General features: G+C 36.0%; 1 pseudogene; it reads left to right on the top strand.

The window, feature by feature from the left end:
• The first annotated feature begins 650 nt into the window (after positions 1–650).
• LOC148949595 (uncharacterized) lies at positions 651–2,464 on the top strand (annotated as a pseudogene).
• The last annotated feature ends 19,805 nt before the right edge of the window (positions 2,465–22,269 follow it).

Raw genomic sequence — 22,269 nt, forward strand, 5'->3', positions numbered from 1 at the left:
AGGAAAAAGCCTCACTTCTGATCTCCCGCGTGAATTGGCACGCCATAAAAAAGAACTGCTCTCTTTCGGCTACAATCTGCGTACACCATCTGATACTTCTACAAAAGTTGCTGAAACCTGGGTAATAACGAAAGGGATTAGTATATGGATAGAAGTGAAAAAGTCTTCTAAGAGTAAGATTTGGTTGCGAATTGAGGACTCGTGTTTCGATTCCTTTAAACTATCCAGTTATGTAGCCTCTATGGTTCCCTCCCCCGCTGTGTCAGTTGTAGGTGATAAGTGATAAGTATTTAGTGTTATCCTTTCAATCTTTAATTATTTGTTTGATATTGTTAGTGGGGTTTTTTCGTGATTTCAGTTTGAAAATAACCCAGTAGATGTTCTTAGTTTGATTAATAATTCAGTAGGTCAGCCTAATAAATCACCATCAAATCACCATTTTTCAGATAGTAGTAAGTATGTATCGGATTTAGATCGAGTATCCAAACGAGATGGTAGTTTTTCTGTGCTTCAGCTTAGTACAGGGCCTTTGTTCTTCATTTGATGAGTTTAAAATAATAGTGCGTAGCGGCCCCCCTGATTTTATTGGTCTTTGTGAGACTTTCCTTGATTCGAAAAACGAATGTCTATTGCATCTCTCTGGGTACAAGATGGAATGTTTAAATCGAAGTAGGATGGCAAGAGATGGCCTTGCTGTTGATGTTTCGGAATGTCTTCCGTACTCTGTTAGACGTGACCTGTCAAGAAATGAAGAAGGAATTTTTGAATCCATATTTATTGAGATTAAAACCCAAGCTAAAACTTTGATTGTCGGTAATATATACCGGTCTCCTAGTGGGTCTGTTCCTTCTTTCCTTATGATTCTTAATGAGGTTTTGGAAACAATCCAACTTCATTCATGTGAACTTGTCGTTATAGGTGACTTCAACCTTAATTTGTGTTACCGGAGGTCATCCTCGTCCATGGATTTTCTTTCAACAATGCGCACTTGTGAAACGTTACCTTCTGCATTCATTCCGACTCGCATTACTAACACTACTCCTTCTTTGCTTGATAATATTTTTTCATCGTTGAGCTTGGTGCAAAATTCTGTATTGACGAGTGATATCTCAGACCATTTTCCTATTTCTTCCACGCATGATTTTTCCGATGCGTTGCCAAGGAGGAACCAAGGAGCTTGTTTTTCCTCTTTAAAATTTAATGATCAGGGTTTGCATCTTATCAGGTCACGGTTGGCGGGTTGTTTGTGGAATATTTCTGAAAATCAATCTGATATAGAATTTTTGTTTAATTCGTTTTATGATTCTATGAAAGAAGATATCTTGGATACATGTGATGCACCCCAGTCGAATCCGGCATCAAAAAGAACAACCCCTTTGAATTCTTGGATGACTCCGGGACTCCTTAAAATTTGGAGGAAGAAAAATAATCTTCTTAGTCCTTCTTCTTCTCTACCTGACTTTAGGTCTTACCGTGGAACGCCTTGTCCTAAATCAATGGCATTGAAACAAACCTCTGAAGCTGAAATAGCCAGAATTGTCATTAGTTTGAGGGGTTCTTCATCTTCTGGTTCAGACCGTATTCCGACTAAGGTTGTAAAGTTCATTCTTCCTGTCATCGTTTCTGCCCTGACGAGACTTATCAATCTTTCCTTTGAAAATGGTGTTTTTTCAAGTGTTTTAAAACGCGTTCGCGTTAATAGTCTTTTTAAAGATGGATTAAGGATTGATCCTGCAAATTATCGTCCCATATCCCTTTTATCAGTGTTTAGTAAAATTTTGGAAAAAGCTATGCTTTATCGACTTCTTGATTTTCTTAATTCCTAACACTTTTTTCATGATTTTCAGTTTGGTTTTAGGGGGAAGCACTCAACTGAGCATGCATGCGCAACTCTCTTGAATTATTTACATTCAATTCATGACTCTGGTCTGACACCTGCTGCCTTCTCGGTCTAATACCTTCTCGATGCACGAAAAGCATTCGACTCATTAAGACACAAGATTCTTCTTTGGAAACTGTCCCATATTGGTATAAGAGGGAATTCTTATTCCAGGTTTCAATCATATTTATCTGGTCGAAACATCTCGGTTGATCCGCACTTTTCTAACCCTTCTGGAATAGAGTTTGGCGTTCCAAAAGGATCTGTCATTGGGCCAATACTCCTTTTAATCTACGTCAATGACCTTGCTAATGCAGTTCAAAATTTAAAACCTACCATTTGCTGTCGTCTTTGTCAACCAGCATCCGTCACTAATTGTGACAGGAGTTCGTCCTTACCAGATAAACTTTTGCTTTTGCTGATGGCAGTACCCTTGGAACAGCTAGTAGAACTGAGTCTTATCTTCGTTCAAAGATGAAAGCCCTTTTTGAAAGAGTTATCCAATGGTTTGATGTAAATTATCTTGCCTTAAATGTAGGGAAGTCATTTTTTCTCATTTTCTCCAGTTTCAAAGGCTTAACCTGACTTAAATGAAATACACGTATCAAGAGGTTCTCTCAGTAGACCTAGGGATCGTTACGTTCGATTCCTAGGAATCTTGTTGGACAAAATGTTTGCTTGAAGCATCATATTGATATGATTAAAATGAAAATCTCCAGGAGTCTTAGAATCTTTAGAAAGCTCAAACATATATTTCCAGGGTCGATTCTTAGAATCTTGTTCTACAGACAGTTCAGTCTTATGTTACATATTGTTCTGTTATTTGGATGTCAACTTTTCCCTCGTCTCTGGTGCCACTTTCAAAACTTTATGATAAAGCAAGGACTCTTATTAAGGAAACTAACCGATCTTCACTTAAACCCTTGCTTGATTTGAATTGTCTCTATTTTCTTTCTTGTTCTTCTTTCATTTTTTTTACAGTTGCACTGCCATCTTCCTGCTGCTCTATGTAATAATATATCTTTTGTTTCTGATCAATCGACTTATCATCTCCGTACTTCCAGCAACTTACAGATTTTTCATACTCCATCAGTTAGGTCTGACTTCAACCCTCTGACAGCTGGCAACAGGATTTGGAACACGCTCCCTGTGTCTGCACGAAGCTGCCACTCGTTTGGTATGTTCAAAAATTATGTTAGAGAATTTCTAGCTAGTAATTAAGTTTACTTAATTCCCTCGTCTCTGATGCCACTTTCAAAACTCTATAATAAAGCAAGGACTCTTATTAAGGAAACTAACATCTTATCATCTACGCACTTCCAACAGTTTACAGATTCTTCATATTCCATCAGTAAGGTCTGACTTCAACCCTCTGACAACTTGCAACAGGATTTGGAACACGCTCCCTGTGTCTGCACAAAGCTGCCACTCGTTTGGTATGTTCAGAAATTATGTTAGAGAATTTCTAGCTAGTAATTAAGTTTACTTAATTCCCTCGTCTCTGATGCCACTTTCAAAACTCTATAATAAAGCAAGGACTCTTATTAAGGAAACTAACATCTTATCATCTACGCACTTCCAACAGTTTACAGGTTCTTCATACTCCATCAGTAAGGTCTGACTTCAACCCTCTGACAACTTGCAACAGGGTTTGGAACACGCTCCCTGTGTCTGCACGAAGCTGCCACTCATTTGGTATGTTCAAAAATTATGTTAGAGAATTTCTAGCTAGTAATTAAGTTTTTTCCAGTTTCTCTTGGAGTTGATATCCCTGGATTGAGTTGGATATTTATTTGGATTGGTAAAATCATGTGCTACCCCCTGACTAGCTTGTCATTCTGGGGATTATTAAGGTAGGGTGACTGGATTTTTTTTTTTTTGGATTTTGTTTATATATTTTTTGGCGTGTTGGTATTTTTTTCTCCCCTGACAAAGATTTTGTCCTTGTTTGACAAAATCTTTGCTTCAAGCATCATATTGATCTGATTAAAATGAAAATCTCCAGGAGTCTTAGAATCCTTAGAAAGCTCAAACATATATTTCAAGGGTCGATTCTTAGAATCCTGTTCTACAGACAGTTCAGTCTTATGTTACATATTGTTCTGTTATTTGGATGTCAACTTTTCCCTCGTCTCTGGTGCCACTTTCAAAACTTTATGATAAAGCAAGGACTCTTATTAAGGAAACTAACCGATCTTCACTTAAACCCTTGCTTTATTTGAATTGTCTCTATTTTCTTTCTTGTTCTTCTTTCATTTTTTTACAGTTGCACTGCCATCTTCCTGCTGATGTATGTAATAATATATCTTTTGTTTCTGATAATTCGACTTATCATCCCCGTACTTCCAACAACTTACAGATTTTTCATACTCCATCAGTGAGGTCTGACTTCAACCCTCTGACAGCTGGCAACAGGATTTAGAACACGCTCCCTGTGTCTGCACGAAGCTGCCACTCGTTTGGTATGTCCAAAAATTGTGTTAGAGAATTTCTAGCTAGTAATTAAGTTTATTTAATTCCCTCGTCTCTGATGCCATTTTCAAAACTCTGTGATAAACCAAGGACTCTTATTAAGGAGACTAACATCTTACCATCTGCGCACTTCCAGCAATTTACAGATTCCTCATACTCCATCAGTAAGGTCTGACTTCAACCCTCTGACAACTTGCAACAGGGTTTGGAACACACTCCCTGTGTCTGCACGAAGCTGCCACTCATTTGGTATGTTCAAAAATTATGTTAGAGAATTTCTAGCTAGTAATTAAGTTTACTTAATTCCCTCGTCTCTGATGCCACTTTCAAAACTCTATAATAAAGCAAGGACTCTTATTAAGGAAACTAACATCTTATAATCTACGCACTTCTAACAGTTTACAGATTCTTCATACTCCATCAGTAAGGTCTGACTTCAACCCTCTGACAACTTGCAACAGGATTTGGAACACGCTCTCTGAGTTTGCACGAGGCTGCCACTCGTTTGGTATGTTCAAAAATTATGTTAGAGAATTTCTAGCTAGTAATTAAGTTTTTTTCCGGTTTCCCTTGGAGTTGATGTCCCTGGATTGAGTTGGATATTTATTTTGATTGGTACAATCATGTGCTACCCCCTGACTAGCTTGTCATTCTGGGGATTATTAAGGTGGGTTACTGGATTTTTTTTTTGGATTTTGTTTATATTTTTTTTGGCGTGTTGGTATTTTTTTCTCCCCTTTTCTTTCCCGGCCATTGAACCTTATGGGGGATATTTTTGTAGAAGTAGTTTTTTGTTTAGGATTTTTATTGTTAAATAAGGAACTCAGAACTCAGAATCTATCAGAAACAAATGAGCTTCTTATTGCATAGACACAAAATTTGAAATAACACCCTGATATTATTTCCAAAGGAAATGTAATAAAAATCAGTTAGTGTCGCTTAGGCCCCAAATACAAACTGCTATTTTAAAGGGAAAGAAATATTTGTTATGCAAATCAACCCATTATCTAGAGGGATTGCAGGGGCATTTTAATCGGAGTATGCTGTCAAAATTGGGTAGAAGCTTTCTTAAACAAAGCACCCTGTCCGTAATTCTAAACCCGAAGGCTTTAGAGACCTGAAGAGCATATGAATAATGTTGAAATATCATTCATTGATTTAATACAGTAGTAAGCTGAGGAATAAATCTGGTTGCATTGGTTCGTAATGTCCCATTTTGTAGTTATCGAAATTTTACCATTTTGGTTTTATTGAAATGTACCACGAAAATATTCTTTTAATAAAACGGTGGACCAAATATTAATGAATGAAACTTGATGTGAATAACAGTTGGGGCCTAGGCACTCCTTCCCCCGCAGAAAATACCCCCGTGGAAAAAGCTGCCCGGAAAATCACCCTCCCCCTCTGCGGAAAATAGGTTTTTCCCAATTTGAGAATTTTATTTGAGTTGTGTTTTTTTTTTCATTGAGAATATCTAGGGAAAGTGAAAAAGAGGAGTTTCCACACCAACTTGGAACAAAACTCGGAACAAAAAAATACAAATCCACATTTGTTGAAAGGACTTCCATATGAACTTCTGCAATTTTTGACAGTAGCGGGAGACAAACTAAAAAAAGAAAAAAAAAAATATAGGTGAACCATCATCAAAATTAAGCTAAAAACATATGGCACAGAAGGTACAGCTCTCCTTTGAAGGATATTTGGCTTTGGGAACCAAAACATTATTACTATTTAAGATTTTACGGACTAAAGCGTTTTCAATTCTATGAGTTGGATTTTCTTATCTTCCAAGGGTAGAACTGCTACAAATCGCCATTAATAAATAAATGAAAGCCAAAACCAACAGAAATTACAATAGATAACCAAAACAAACTCAAAACGTATAAAAATTAAATGAATTGGGCTCACACCCCCCCCCCCTTGTCTTTTCGAGATCAGAACATAATTTGCAAATTATTAAAAAAAAAAAAAATAATCGTGGATTGTCAGTTTAGTATAAATATTCTTATAGTTAGTCCTTAAAGTCTCGATGCTTCTTTATTTGTTAAAAGCCAAAAAAGTGAAAACATTTACAATGTATTTTTGTTTCCAGTAAAGTCCAAATTCTTCTTTTAGTTCTTTTAGGTCGACTCCTTTTAGTTTGTAATTCAGCTATCAATAAAGGAATGTTACCGATGATGCTTACATAAGTTCCATTTATACTATTGATCCTTTATGTAAACCCTGATTACAAACTCTGCTGCAATCCTGATTATAGAAAAAGGGAGTTTTTGGTAAAAAATTGGTTCTTATAATTATTTGTTTCTTATATTATTATCTTATCGAACGCACTAGAGAACGTGACAAGTGATACCCACTTGTCACGCAGGAAAACGGGGTTCGATTCCCCTTCGGGTTGAATTTTTAATATATTTAATTTAAAGCAATATCTTTTAGATTTAAAATTTAAAAAAGAAACTTGTTTTAGTTACCTCCTAGCTAAAATAATCAAGATCATAAGAATAAACCACAGGGTTCAATTTCTTTGGGTTTGAGTTCGTTCTTTACTATTAAAAGCTTTAAAACTAGCCCTTTTGAAAAATAAATTTATAGCAATAATGATTTATCAGGCATGAAAAAAGAATTCAAAGACACGCCGGAAATAAAAATACCAATAAAAATTATAAAAAAGCACAAAATTTTGTCAATAAGTCCCAAACGCACTTGTTCACTTACATTTTGTTGCGCATTTTCAAACCTATCATTTCCCAGCACAATTTCTTCAGTAGAGTCTGTAGTAGCAGTCATAGTAGACTCACCAATGCCCTCTGATGACGTTTGAGATACACGATTGGCCACTGTTGAGGCTGTGGCACTCTCTGAAGGCGATGGATTAACCTTAAAAGAACACCATATATAAATTGTCACTTAATAATAATAATTGTAGAACATGAAATAATGTCACGCAGTAATAAGGAGGCATAAGACAAAATGGACGAAATAAAGGCAAATGTCAGTAACTTATCGCTGAGAGATGGGTTTAAAATACCTTGGATAGTCGATTTGCACTGATATTACCCTAAAATAAGAGACATTTACCAAAACATAGAATAAAAGGACAGAATGAAAATACATAGATACTATTCGATTAAATCGTATTGAAAGGACGGTTTTTTATAGTAACTCCATATGGGAAATTTTTGCCTATGACGATTTCTTAAGGAAAAGCTATAACTGTGCCAATCCTTTATATAACTGCAACCCAGATTGAAGACACAAACAGGAAAAAGCCTACGGCTTTTTCTTAGTTTGAGTGGTAAGAGACAAAACTCGGAGAATCAAGCAGTTAAGTAAGTCAAATATGGCGATATATCAAATATCGATCCTTTATGTAGAGTTTTTCGTAAATAATTGATAATATTAAAAAAATTAATTGCAAAAGACATTAGATGTGGCAATTTCCTGTATAATAGGAAATAAAAAAAGGATGGCGTATATGCACAACATCGTGGTTTCAGCCACTCTTCTTGACTTTCAAACCAATATATTTTCCCTGTTTTTCAAGCCAAGGGACGGTAAGTGTCTTCTATGGGGGTTTCGGACAAGGTGGTTCCAATAGTGCACTTTTTGTTTTGATCTAACAGTCATTTTAGGAGTTAGGGGTTATCGTATTTTTTATTAAGGGCCGTCATCGTCTCTTGCTAGCTACTGCTGCAACCCTAATTTAATTTAAATTACAAGTTACAAATTTAGAATAGTAAGAGACAAATTTCAGAGAATAAGACAGCTAACTAAACCAAATATGAACCATGGTTTGTTCTTTACTAGGCTTCAGCCATCTCTACAGCCAAAATACCGATGAAACTTACATAGTCCCAATTTACAATTACCCAGACCGATTCCTTAAATAATTGTTTTAGTGTTTTAACGAATTTAATAATGTCTTATATGTAACTTGTTTTTCATAAGTCTCCGATGGCACAATGGTAGGTATGTCCGCTTTTCAAGCGGGAGACCGATGTTCGATTTCCTGTTATAGGGAATTTTTAATATGTTGTTCAAACAGTTCGTGGTAACGAACTGTAAGTAAGGAGTGACCCAACTCAATACTAACCAAAACTCTAAAAAAAGGAATTTTGACAGCTACATCGAAAGAATCGAATTTTTATGCTAATTTCAAATATACAAGTTTCATTGATAAGTTTAGTTCAACTCATCAAAAGTTACGAGCCTGAGACAATTCGCCTTATTTTCGAAAAAAGGGGAAAACACCCCCTATAGGTCAAGTGACAATAATGAAAATCACACCATCAGATTCAACTAATCAGAGAGCCTTACTGTAGAGGTTCCAAGTTCCTATCTGCAAAAATGTGGAATTTTGTATTTTTTGCCAGAAGAAAGATCATGGATGTATGTTTATTTGTTTTGTTTTTTTCCTTTTACCCAGGGGTGATCACATCGACCCAGCCGTCCTAGAATGTCACAAGAGGGCTCATTCGAACGGAAATTAAAAGTCCTAGCACCCTTTTTAAGTGACCAAAAAAATGGAGGGCAGTTAGGCCCTCTCCCAAGCTCATTTTTACAAAAAAAAATCCATTTTCATGTACAAGTTTGAAGAATGATGAGATTGTAACCATATATGACGTAATATGTGAATGCAATATTTATACACATTTATCTTTCGAATAGATAATGTAAGAAATACATCATGGATCGATATAGTTCATTTTAAATGGGGACTAAGTAAGTTTCATTAGATATAGCTGAAACCTAGTAAAGAACAAACCACTACACATAGTAACTGAAAGTTAAGATAATACAAACATCTTTTGGAAAGTAGCTTATCTGGGGTATGGTGCCAAACATAGAATCGTGACTTACTATTCCCACTAAGAAAAAGCTGTAGGCTTTTTCCTGTTTTTAAAGTAAAGAACGAACAGCAAAGCTCATAAAGAGACTAAAAGTTTGTGATAAAATCTTTAATTTTCTAGAAACCATTATCGGTCATTTGAATTTAACTTAAAATATTATCCCAGAAGAGGTTTGAACTCACGACCTTACAATTAAAGATTAAATCTCTACCCACTGAGCTACCGTAGCTTGTGTATTGTGAAAGATTATACATTTTGAGACACTATAAAAAAAAATAGATTAAGGAAAACTCTATAAGAACTCTAAGTCTTGATCATAGTACATAAAGGATCGGTATAGTTAATTGTCCGGGTTGCAGCGGTAGCTGCCAACCTATAAAGCGACGATCACGTCCCACACTAATAAATACAGTAGCCAATAGCTCCTAAAAATAGAGTCAGATTGAAATGCAAAGTATATTATTTGAATCGCCTTGTCCAAACCCTTGTGTAGGAAATTCGAGTTGCAGCGGTAGCTAGCAACCTAGTAAGAGAATATCACGCCCCATAGTAAAAACAAATCAAAACAAGAAGTACACTATTAGAACCGTCTTGTCCGAAACCCCTATACAGAAATTTTACAGTCTCTTGGCTTGAACAACAAGGAAATTATATTGGCTTGAAAATAAAAAAAGTGCCTACAACCACGATATTCTGCATATACAGCATATTTTTTTTCTTTCCGTTTTCTTTCTCCTCGGCTAGCTGGATGCTTGAAAATCAAAGAAAGCTGTATAATAGCTCATTTGAAAGGAAATTGCTACATCTAGTGCCGTTTGATATTAAAATAAAATAGTTTTTAAATAGAATCATTTTTGAACAAAAAACTGCATTTTCGTGTATAAGCTAGATGAATGCTGTTATAATAATATAGGTTATAACCACATATGAGGTAATGAGTAAATGCAATATTTATACATGCTTATATATCGACAAGATGATAATATAAGAAATACATAATTATAAGAATCAATTTCTTACGAAAAACTACCTTTTTCTGTAAGGCTGTAGTAGCAAGGGTTATTTTTAACATTTTAAAAACATGTAGATATAAGTATGTAAATTAAATTGAAGAATTAACTGTTGCCCAGAGTAACTGATAAATTTTCTAGTGAAGATCCTGGTTGCAGCAGTAGCAAGATTATTGCAAAGAACGTACTCTTGACCATAGTGATTAATTTAATTTTGAAAAGAAGGAACTACGGCATAAACGTACATGGTAGTATAAATAAGCTACAAGTTGTAAAAAGGCTCCATCGAAATTTGAACTCAGATTGCAGAATTCAAAGCCCTGAGTGCCAACCATTACACCATAAAACGTTCACATGGAAAAGAATTCTAATAGTAGGTGATATACATATTTGACAGAGCTTATTCCTGAGGCCCAAGAACTCCAACTTAAATATATTATGAAACAGAATTTTAATCAATTAGGTCGCTACTTAAAAAGGTTCCAATTACCTTTCAGTGATTTTTCTAAATATAATATGCATAAATTATAGTAAAGAACGAACTCAAGCCAATACTAACTATTAATAATAAATAGGGATTATGTAAGTTTTATTTGTATCCTGGCGGTAGAGATGGCTAAAACCTAGTTAAGAACAAACCATCACACATTTTGGACTTAGTTATCCAGGTTGCAGCGGTAGCTAGCAACCTAGTAAGAGACGATTACGTCCCATACTAAGAAGCACAGTAGTTCATAACTCCTAAGAATAGTCTCAGATCAAAACACAAAGTATATTATTAGAATCGCCCTGTTCGAAACCCTTCTGTAGAAGGTTTTACAGTTCTTGGGCTTGAATGACTAAGAAAATCCATTGGCTTGAAAAAAAAATGAAAAGTTGCTTTGACTACGATATTCTGTATCGATGGCATCTTTTTTTCTTTTTTTCCTCTGCATCTACTGGGGCACTAGAACATCATAGAGAGCTGTTCAACGGCTCATTTTAAACGAAATTGATGTATTTAAAAACTTTTTGTAATTGACAAAATAATTTAAAAAAAAGAAGCAATTTCTTACGAAAATAAATATAACAGTACAAGCCTATACTATAGTTAAGTTGATTATAAGAGATAGCATAGGCAAGAGTTCGTTCTTTATTACAACTTTTATAATGACCATGGTGATTTTCAATTAATATTTTTTTATCCATAACACTGATGTCCCTCCCCATTTATATTCCTTTGCGTAACCATAGGACAGTTATCGTTCTTTATCGTAAACTACCGCTGCAACCCAGATAAACTTAGAGAAATCACTGAAAAATAATTTGAATTTCTTATCAGACTTAATTGATTAAGTTAATCATTACTCTATTTCCTACTGAATCAAAATTGAAGTTCTCAGGCCTGAGGGGTAAGTTCTATCAAATATGTATATCCCCTACTGTTAGAATTCTTCGCTATATGAGTGTTTCATGGTGTAATGGTTAGTGCTTAGGACATTGAATCCAGCGATCTGAGTTCAAATCTCGGGGGAGCCTTTTATAACTTGTAGCTTACCGACACTACCACATGTAGGTTTCTGCAGTAGTTCCTTCATTTCAAAATTAAATTAATTACTATGGGAGTAGAGTTCGTTCTTAACTATAAATTCTTGTAAGTATGTATTTCTTATATTATTATCTTGTCGATAAATAAGCGTGTATAAATATTGCATTCATTTATTAAGTAATATATGATATAACCTATACGATCATAACGTCATTCATCGAGCTTGTACACGAGAATGCAGTTTTTATGTCAAAATTGATTCTATTTTAAAAACTTTTTTATTTGCAATTACAAAAGACACTACATGGTGGCCGGCGTTTACCCCCCCCCCCTGGTAAGGCGATTACCTGATACCCATAGAAACCCCCCCCCCCGTGGATAATACCCCCTGGGGAAAATAAGGCTTTCCAAATATGATAATTTTGTTTGAGTTTTTATTTATTTCCGTAGGGGGAAAGAATTTTGGTACTTGTGTATTATCAGCCACTCACTCAAGTTTACACTGTGTAAAATTTGAGAACTCACCAATTTTTAATTGGTTTCTTCGCTACTTTAGAAATAAATTTGGGCTATAGATTTGCGTACTATGAAGGAGGGAGGGGGCAAAGTAAAGCAGGTATGCATGCAAAATGTGTTTAGTACAAGTATTCTGCATATTAGGTAGATAGATATAGAAGTGTATTTAAAGCCAAACATACGGCCAGGAACATAGTAAAATAACATTTTTTTCTTTTTTTTTATTCTGTTCTTTTTAGTTAACAAAATTTCTAGATACCTCGCTATTCTTCTGCAATTTTTTATTCGCTGTATACCTAGAGAAATTATTTTCTGACTTCTAACTGTCCAAATACTTTACTCCCCCGGTAAATGCCCCCCCCCCCCCCCCCCGTAGAACAGAAGGCTCTCCAAATTTGAGTTTTATTTTTTTATTTTTTTTTTCGTAAGGGAAAGGAGTTTTGGTACTTGTGTATTATGGACAACTCACTCAAGTTTACGCTGTGTAAAACCCGAGAAGAAACCGGTTTCTTCGTTAGTTTTTTTTCAGCTTAGCGCGAGACAAGACGAAGACAAGTCACAGAATATATGGGAAATATATAATTTGGGCTATAGATTTGCACATAAGGGGGGAGGGGGAGGGGTATTTGGACAGTTTGAAGTCAGAAAAACAAGTCTTTCTTGATATGGCCACTAAAAAATTACAGAAGAATAGCGAGGTATCTGGAATTTTTGTTAACATAAAAAGAAAATAATAAATAAAAGAATCCCAGCATAAAGTAAATGTAATGTTTCATTCAAGTGTTTTTTCCAAGTGTTATGTTTTTTTTAATGGCCGATTTTCCATGTAGTAAGTACTATTATTAGGTTAATGTAGTGTTTCATTTAAGTGATTTATGATGATCGTTGATCAAAGTTTGTTATTTGTGCCTTTCATTTATGTTATTTTACTATATTCATGGCTGTATATTTGGCTTTAAGATACACTTCTCTATATATCTAATATGCAGAATAATTGTACCAAACACATTTTGCATTAAGACCCTCTGTACTTTACCCCCCTCCTCTAATATGTAAATCTATAGCACAAATTTACTTCTAAAGTAACTAAGAAACTAACATAAAACTGGTGTGTTCTTGAATTTTACATATCGTAAACTTGAGTGAGTGGCGTATTAGACACAAGTACCAAAATTCCTTCCCCCTACCGAAATAAAAAATGAAACCCTAATAAAATTCTGAAAGTTGGAAAGCCTTATTTTCCACGGGGGGGGGGGGGGTATTTTCCTGGAGGGAGGGGGGTTGTTTTCCATTGGGGGGGAGGTATTTTCCGGGGTGTATTTTCCAAAGGGGGTATTATCTTAGGTAGGGTATTTTCCGGGGTGGTATTTTCTGCGGGGAATGAACCATTATACAGCTCTCTGTGATTTTCCAGTGCCCTGCTAGCTAAGGAGAAAAAAACCTTGTTGTTCAAGCCAAGAGAAGGTAAAATTTCTATATAGGGGTTTCAGACAAAAGGATTCTATCAGTATATTTCTTGTTTTGATCTGACTATATTTTTAGGAGTTATGGGTTATTTTTTTTACTATGGGGCGTCATCGTCTCTTGCTAGGTTGCTAACTACCGCTGCAACCCAAATAAGACTTAAGAAAGGAAAAATGCGAATCTCACATCGTGGGCCCCATACCGTGGCACTGTCGTACCGTAGACAGTACACTTGTCGTAGCCATACTGGCTGTAGCTGTGGAAATCTTGTAGCACAAATACTAGCAATGGTAGAACATGTAGAACGTCACAGAGTGTCCTTGTGAGACCATGTTACCCACACTAGCGGTATCAGTGCCGGCAGTGGTGGCACTAGACTACAAATACTGGCAGCAGCGGTTGTTAGACTACAAACAACACTTCATGAGGAATTAGTGTTGTAACTGGTAAAATTAGTCACGATAAAATTCGTTGTTTTACATAGTTTACCGTAATTTTATGGACCCCGTAAAATTGGTATTTTACCTATTTTATGTAATTTACGTATTTTACGTAATTTATCTATTTTACATGTATTTTACGTATTTAACCGGTATTTTTACATATTTTGTAAAATAAAACTTGATGTTGGGGGAGAGTTTCGTCCAAACATCACTTGTTCTATTCAAATCATTATAGAGAGGATCGGAAACATTGGACATGAATGTCACATAGAAATAATTGGGCATTGTCTTCAACTGCAACCCAAGAATCAAAATCAGAGTTGTATCCTAGCCAGCGAACAAGCAACTGTCTCTTGCCCCTGCGGGTGTCTCTCGCAGTGAAATCTTCTTTGGTGTCTCGCAGCCAATATGTCGTGGGTGTAGTGTCTAGGATTTTGGACACTTTAAAATGTTCAGTGCTCCATAAATAATTCTCCTTTTCAAAAATGTTGGTGGTTCTATTAATTCGAACTGTATCGCCAACAATAAATTTCTTCTTCACATTTTTTTTTTCACTGGAATATTGCTTTAGAAAAGCATCAAATGTATTTTCACTGCAATGAACTTTCTGAGACCTAACATTGGACAGGGGTCAATATGGTCGTTGGTTGTATATTTGCATGATTTTATCTAAATCATGAATAAAAGCAGCAGTACTTTTTAACTTGCAATATCCTGAAATTAATAGACGAATTGTTCTTATCAATCGTTCAGCCAATGCTGCCTTTATTGAACTGTGACTATGATATAGCTTTGTATTATATTTCAATACAACCTTTTTCAGATGAGGATTAACAAATAAGCTACCACGATCTTATTGAATTTTTCTATAGCAATCCTGTTCAAGAATACTTTCTAAAGCATTAGCTACTTCAACACCTCTCTTTGATTGCAATGGAATGGCATAGGCATTCGCGACTAGCGACTAAAGACACTGATTGCAACTAGAATATATTTGTAGGGCGTATTGTGACGCTGTTGAATCGCGTCTAAAGTTAAAAGATCAGTTTGCATTATATGCAGAGGGAAAAAGGCTTTACTTTGTCGATATTGTTTGCCACGAAGCATGCGATTCTGATGAAGTGTGTAACTTGGTTCATTTTCTAGATACTCTTTTGCTTTTTTTAATGTGCTGCCATCTAGGTCAGAGATAACTTTAGATAGCGTTGTGGGGAAATTTAGACTTCCCGCTTCACCAATATTTTCATAGACATGTTTTAAAACTTCATCCATTTTGAACGCCAACACGTAGTGTGATAACCATTCCCCTTTTGCACACTGGAGGGTGAATCAATACGTCCTCACTTTTGTCTAGCCACCATCATTGGTGTTATCAAATTACTGCTACTGCTGCTGCTAGTATTTTGCAAGATTGAATTAAAATCTTCCTCTTCTTTTTTTTAAATGTTGGCGTTGTTAGAGGACTATATTCTCTTAATTTCTTTAGAATTTGCTTATTGCCAATAAGACTTTTGGGGAAGTTTGATGCATTTAGAAAGGTGTATAGATTATTGTCAAATGATAAAAGTCCTTTACGATTTGTCACCATATCACAATCTAAATAAAGTAGATAATAACTTTTTCCCTGAATTATAATTCGTTTCCCTGTGCTATCGACTTGAACTTGATCACCACCACTTTTCAACATGAAATATGTTAATACTCTTTTACTCTGTTCTCGATAGGTCACTAGCAATAGGTTTCCAATTGATGTCACTATGGAATTCAATTCCTTCTCCTTTGATTGTGCAGAATCTTGAGGAGATGTTTCCTGTTTAAGGAGATCTGTGACGGTGACGGGTCTCTCATAATATGGTCTGTGTTTGTCCACACGACGCAATGCATCTTGAATTAAAACTAGCTTATTATCATCGGCAATATTTTCGTCATTAATGAACTTGCTTAGATTGTCTTCAAAATGTTCCACGGGGGAGAGGACAAGTTCAAGTGGCGTCAAATTATAGGGTTTAGCCATCTAGAGAAACTGTTTACAAGTCCCGCAATTATTGGTAGTAAAAGTGTAAAAAGGCTACCGCCCGCTTGAAGGAGACATTTTCTTATTAAAATGTTTCCTTTGTTTTTGCAAGCCAAGGCACGTACAGTGGAACAATGCTGCTTTGTCTGTTGTCTAACACCTTCTGGCAAGCGTACATTGCCCTAAGTTAAATTTTAAAAATGTTCAGATATTAGATTAATGAAATCATTGTCATCACAATATTTGAGTATGGCCTTCCTGGGTAGAGGTTTTGAACTGCCTATGACAGAAAATAAATGCCGTTGTTCGTGTAGTTTCTTCAGTGTCATGATGGCAACTAATAGCTTTTTATACTGTTCACCGGAAGATATACAGTAATTTCTTCGTCGAAAATATCTGTGACTACACGTAGATCCTCGGATGTATTCTGATAAAGATCTAGCAAATGTACCCGTAGGGCTTAATTGTCGCCTGACTGTGCACTGACAGTAGAAATTTGGGGGCACCTGGATATATTTGCTTATTGAGAGTTATTAGCGAGCTAGAATCACGAACAACTCGGTAGATAATATAGATGGTGCAATTCAATGCAAGGGTTCTCATACATTTGTTCTGATAAAACAGATTGTGTAGAACTAGGGTTATGGAAATGTTTTCATGATGAGAGCGAATGGTAAACAGTTGTAGCATTTCCTGTGAGAACTGTTCAATTGATTCAGCCAAATCATCAATAATCAGCCATGAATTTGGTTCAATACTGTTGAAAAAATCAAGTCCCCGTATGAATTGTATTGGCATGGATGTGGCAATAGTTTTTATTTGATCGTAGGACTCTTGCCAAATACTATAGCACTAGTAAATTTTCTTTGGTTTTTCCAAAAACATTTTAATACAATTTTTAATTATTTTAGCTAAACGTGCCGTTTTGCCTGACATTGACGGGCAACACAGAAACGACCTTAATGGTGTTTTAAATTGATACATACTGCTGCTGCTGTTGACAACAGTCGGACTACAACTAACTGTAAGCCATACTTGTCTAATGAATAAATAATAATTTTCCCATAGATCTCCCAATTCAAGAACAACAAAAACAACTTTTCTTTCATTTATTAACATCAACAACTTGAAATACTGCATGAATAGTACAAACTATTTGTTCAACGACAATAACATTTTTCATTTATTGACAACAACACATTTGTACAACAATAACAACAATATTTGCTTCATTTACTGACAAAAACACTTTTTTTTGTACAGCAAGAATAATAATAGTACACACTACTTGTCCAACAACAATAGCAACAACAACATTTTTCATTTATTAACAACAACACTATTTGTACAACAATAGCAACAACAACATTTTTTTATTTATTGACAAAAACACTTTTTTGTACAGCAGGAACAATAATAGTACAAACTATTTGTTCAACAACAATAGGAACAACAGCATTTTCATTTATTAACAACAACACTAATTGTACAACAAAATCAACAACAATATTTTTCATTTATTGACAAAAACACTTTTTTGTACAGCAAGAACAACAATAGTACACACTTTTTGTACAACAATAATATTTTTCATTTTCAAATAACTTAAAATATCACACAATATTTGTAAAACAACTACAAGAACAACAACATTTTTCACTTATTGCCAAAAAAACTTACAACACGAACAATAACAATAGCAGCACAGTTGAGCAAATTTCTAGACTATGAATTTAAAAGATTTCTCTACCCCCCCCCCTTGAGGCCCCCGACCCCCTGGGACAATGGGCCGGGCCAGGGCCCAATGCCGGCCACGGGCGGGATCCCCTCCCACCCCCCGGAGTCGCTGTGGAAAAACTGTATACAATAGCCGCTGGCGCAGGTTAGGTTAGGTTGTACTATTTGAGCATTTAAGTTAATTTATCTAGACCGAGTTGGTTGCAATAGTCTACACATTCAACTCGGTCTCAAATTCGATAGGGGCCATGGGAGAGTACTTTTACACCATTCCCGAGCACAAAGACCTTGTCAGATATACATAACAAGGGCATTTTTTTTTCAACTCTAAGAGTATAGTTTCCATACTGCAGAGAGCGAATTCCAAGCACTTTTGCTCTTGGCACTAGACAACTATCTACACAGTTTCTGTAGACACTCATGTTGAAATTATTTTTTATAAAATGTGTAGGCACCCCTTTGCATGCCTGCTTTACATCTTTGTCGTGGGTTTCTAAACAATGAACTTCAGGATTAGAGAAAACCCCATTGGATAATAAATCGCTCCCCGTCTCTGATTTTAACATTAATAGTTGTTTGGGAGTTTGACGTTTCACCAACTCGGGGTAGAGAGACGCATTCCAGGTAGTGAAATCTATCCAAAAGCTGATGTGCATCCCTTTTTCTAAATCATTTAATAAATCCCCGGTTTTAACTTTTAACAGCAGAGAATCTGTGTCCCCATAATAAACTTGAACCTCCCCCTCCCTTGGCCATTGTACCTTGCACACATTGTAAAAAAAAGGACAACGTGAGCTTTTTGGAAATTTCAAGTACTGAACTACCTCCCGCTATATTCTTGTTCAGTACCATATTTCTTTTCTTTCTGTGTAGAAGAACCATGTTCAGCTCTATGCTCGTGAATGTTGTAATATTGAGGTCGGCTATAATTCGTGCCCATTCTTTCGGGCATGTTACGACGTCACAATGAGATCTGTTTTGTACGCTTTCACATATTTTGCCAAAAGCTGAATTTAAAATAATATTGTACATTTCTTTTTCAACTTTACTTTTTGCCATTGAGCGTTTACCGACAATGGTGTCGATAAACGTCTTCAAGTATGGTTTCTAATTGAATTGCAGGACCCTGTGTATTTTTTTGACCTTGAAACCATTGTTCAACATCCATCGCAAAAGCACAAGATGAACAACAATATTATGGTTCGGGTCTAGATCTGCCATCAGTTTCTGCTCGGATGGGGTCCAGTGCATGCCCATATCATCGACCAAAGATTGATTTTATGGGCTCAATGATTCCTTGGTCACTGGTCTATTGACAAAAGGAAATACAAAATCTTTGACAGAATCGTGAAGATCCAATGGTATGTGCCCGTCAATATAAAGAACCATCCTTGTGGCTCATTGTCCTCGACGGTGTGAATGTCGGGGATCTCACAAGGATTCTCAACCCATTTATAATTTCCACCCGGCAAAGAGTAGTGAGACATTGCCGAGTGTTACAATGAGTTCATGTCGAGGAAAACTGCATTAGACTTTACACCAGTGTCTTGTCCAGTTGGATCCGTAGTTAGAACGCGATCTCAATGAAAAATATACCCCCCTCATCGATCTTTCTACAAAAAGTTGTTGATTCACGTCAGTGATCAACCCTATTTCCTCCCTACTAATTTTTAGAATCAAGTTCATCACCAAATGAGGTGTGGAAAAATAGTAGCAAATATCTAGTCCAAACTCTGAATAAATTTGATCTGTGTTTTTACAGACAATATCTAATAGAGTGAGCACGTCACTGGCCATGTAAATTCTACAATAATCCAAACCATTTTTACAATTACCCTTATCCAAAACCATCTTAGCAAATTCATATTCCTCGGCAGTGTATTCACTATTGGTAAGTGAATTATACAATGCCTCAATTGGAGGTAGTTTCTCCTTATTTAACCGTGCGCCAGAGCAGTAATAGTCATATGCATGTATGCCTTTACAAGTCATTAGGTCATACATTTCACTGTCTGGAAAGCGCTGCTTAAGCAGAGGAAAACTATCAAAATTGTCGCTTTTCTGCACTTGAATCAATTGACTCAAAGCCTTGGGGAAGAAACTATATGAATCTAAAAACCTGATTCTATTCCAGTATGTATGCCCATTATTCACTACCTGCCATTTCAACTTTAGAAGCACTAGCTTCTCAGCTGATTTCGGGATAATATTGTAGGTAAATGAATTGTTTACTCATGGTCTATTTACTCCGCCTCCCTCCCTGTGCATACGTACCAAAGCCGGTAAAATGAATTTTAAGTCATAATTTGAATTGTGAATGAAAACCGGTATAAAAGACTGCTGGCTGACATTCACATTGCACGATTAATGTGCTACACCACGAAAATTACTACCCCCTGGCGATATTTCATGCAACAAGTGATTATGATCTCTGACTTTCCCCTTCACCCCTCTTTTCCCTCTAGTCCCTTTCCCTTAATTCCCTCTTCAAATTCTCCCTTTCAAACCCAGCATTATTTTTTTATTTTTAATCGCTAGACGATCCTCTGCGGACAACAACATTGGGTAATGAGTATTTCTCAAACGAGAAATAGCTCCAATTGCAGTGACAATTAATTTAGTTAATGCCTTGATCAAGAAATCATTCTCATCCAACTTCTCGCCTATTTCTAACAACTGCATTTTGTTAGAGTTGTTTCTGTGTGCGTGGGCATAGGAAACAGTAATAGCTTGACGCTCATTGATTCGTTTCGGAAATCGGGGGTCGTTCACATCCGCTAAGTTAGCTTCACAATCCAAACTTATTTTATTGCTTTGTAGGAGCGTATTCTGAAATTTTTTAAATCTTTAGATGGCCCTGTCACCCGAAACTGTTTCCACTGATTGATAGCCATGACACATACAATGCTTCACGTGATTCTGTAGCTTTAAATCACTACGAAATCTAGATAGGCATGTTGGACAATAGAAACATAGCCCCATTTTCTTACCCCTCCCAGAACTCTACTGATATCTGTAATTGGATTGAAATGGCCAATTGCATTGGGTTCACTAGGTGGTGTGTATAACAACCAAACCCAGTGCTTCACCAATTCAATTGACGGGCCCCTTACTGAGAATATTACCTTCTTTTTATTAGAACGTGCTCCATCCTCAAATTATGTTTCATATTGGAGTACAGTAACGCCAATATTTAAATGGGCATTGGCCCGTTCGAAAATATCTATTGACCTGAGCATTACTGGAAATTTTCCCTTTAAACAAGAAAAATCTACAGGGGGAAAATCAGATCCCTCTTTCCCATATACAGCCCAGTATTCCAAATTTTTCTTTGTAGCGTCATCTTTCAGAGGTCGAAAAGCCGATATGAGGAAAGCGTACATGAAACATTTTTGGCCTGTTTCGAAACAGATTCGTTGAACACCCTGACATCCTTCTAAATCTGGATTATATTTTAAAATATTGCCCTCGCCCCCGCCCCACCTCTTAAAATAACATCTTTTTTAAATTTACATATATTTACACTTAAATTTTTAACAAATAAATCTACAGAACCACTACCATTTTCATTATAATTTTCGAGATGCGTAATAATGTGGTCTATCCACTGCATAAAAACTGTTTCAAAATTTTCCAAATGAGGATACACCACTAGCATCTCGGTGTGTGCATAATGATCATGCACCTCGCTTTTTTCTCATTCAAATAAAATATTTTTCAAATAATTGAAGCCTTAATAGAGTCCCTACCCCCCCACAACTGAATCTGGTTTTCTAAAAGTGCGCGAATTTTTTCTACATATTCATGAACAATATCTATAGAGTCGGCTATAAAATTCCCCCCCCCCATATGTGAATTAAACGGATCCCCAAAGGTTGCAGTATAAGCGACTCTTATATTTAATATTAAATTTGTTTGATGAAATTCTGGTAGTGTTGTAAATTGTGTATCATTACCCTCCCCCTCTTTTATATTATCACCCTCTCCCCCACTTTGATCAATAATAGGGCTGTGAGAAGCCATCGAAGTGATTTCATTTTCAATAAAATTTGATTGAATAGGAGCTATGTCTATTAAATCAGTGGGAAGAGGGTTCTCTGTTAATTCTTTGGTAAAATCACATAAAATTTGTAATGTATTCGGACTTAGCAATGGTAAGTCGCCCTCTGAACTAGCTACATTACCTTGCTCAACTGTGCTATTATCTACATTGAAATAATTACTTAATAAATTGTCAATATCAGAAGGTATTTCATCAGAGTTAGCAATACCATGCCATTCATTATCATCGATAGCTGATGTTTCGGTGTCCTGAATGTCATGAAACTCCATAGGCGCGTCAATGAGTTCTTGGCT

The sequence above is a fragment of the Artemia sp. Qi Xiang Cuo genome, chromosome 8 (genome assembly GCF_049724085.1).
Source record: "Artemia sp. Qi Xiang Cuo chromosome 8, ASM4972408v1, whole genome shotgun sequence".
NCBI lineage: Eukaryota > Metazoa > Arthropoda > Branchiopoda > Anostraca > Artemiidae > Artemia > Artemia sp. Qi Xiang Cuo.